A 1,373-nucleotide genomic window follows, 5' to 3' on the forward strand; every position below is an offset into this window, starting at 1 on the left:
CACACACACACACACACACACACACACACACACACACACACACACACACAAATTTGCAGGTTATGAACAGTGTATCACTTCATGTTAGAGCAAAAGCATCCTTTTTTATGTTTTTTATCTAAATTTAGCTGGAAGATAAATGAAAGTTGATGTTATGTCTTCAGCTCACTGTGGGTGGTTTGAGTGGTAATGTTAAGACCCCCCCCAAGGCATCGGTGCCTTTTTTATGTTTTGTCCGTCAGGGTCTGTAACTGTTGGTGAGTGTTGCACAGGTCCATCAGGTAGTTCGTTTAGCTGATTGCACAGAAATACAGCCACGCAGTAATCAATACCCAATCACGGCTGCAACAGGACGTCTTCTGTATTAAACGCCACGAGCCTACTTGCTGTGTACAGTTTTTCAACATGGTGCTTTGAATTTCTCAAAGTTTCTCTGGACAACAGATATTTCACTTTATAATGGTTTGTTCTTCGGAGCCGTATTTCTGGTTCAAATATAACTTGATTCATGTGTAATTTTATTTGTGCCACAGAGGAAACCGGTCACTCTGAAGGACTCTGTATGATGCATGCAGTATCTTCATGGCAGAACACAAACACGTGTATTTGTTAAATTGCATTTCCTGCACTGTGCACAGTAAAATCGCTGTCGTGTACAGTACATTTCAGTAAAATAATCGTCCTTGTGACGTTGGAATTGCAACTATCAGCTTTGTTTTGTTACCCAGGCTTCTGACAGAGTCCTATCAAAGCACAAGACTAAGCTCCAACTATTTCCCAGCATAAATGAAAGAAATGCGACTCTCTTCATTATAAGTCCAGTGACCACATATTTTCTGAATGGCAGGTCTGATGTGAGTAAGAAGGCTCCACATGTTTGGTTACACGCTGTGGGTTTCAGCCTTTAAGCTTAATATCTGTTAAATATGTGATGCAGGCAGAGCACACGAGTCTGGAACAAACAACTACTTATCATATGTGGCTTTTTTGTCATTGCTAGAATTTCTAGCACACTGTTGTTTTGTTGCTAATATTTATTAGCATTACTGAAAAGCATTTATCTGGTTAAGAAGCCTTTTTCTGTTGGAGCTGCGGGAGGCTGAGGCCTCACAAAGACAAACACTTTGCTTCGCTTTTGTAGATACTGTAAAAATGTTTTTTTCTTCATGTTTTTGAACCACTGTATGCTTTTCCCTTTGCTGTGCTGCGTGCTGATGTTGAACAGGTTTGGAGTCCCGATTATATTTTCAAAGAAAACATTTATAAATGTTTTGAGACGTTTTTCTTTTATTACGAATTAAAATGAACATCTTGATACAAGTTCACCAAACTGACGCATCTTTCTGTAAGAGTCTGAATAGATGTTAGTGCTC

This window comes from Pundamilia nyererei, unplaced genomic scaffold, assembly GCF_000239375.1.
Source record: "Pundamilia nyererei isolate P.nyererei 1_Seehausen unplaced genomic scaffold, PunNye1.0 scaffold00384, whole genome shotgun sequence".
NCBI lineage: Eukaryota > Metazoa > Chordata > Actinopteri > Cichliformes > Cichlidae > Pundamilia > Pundamilia nyererei.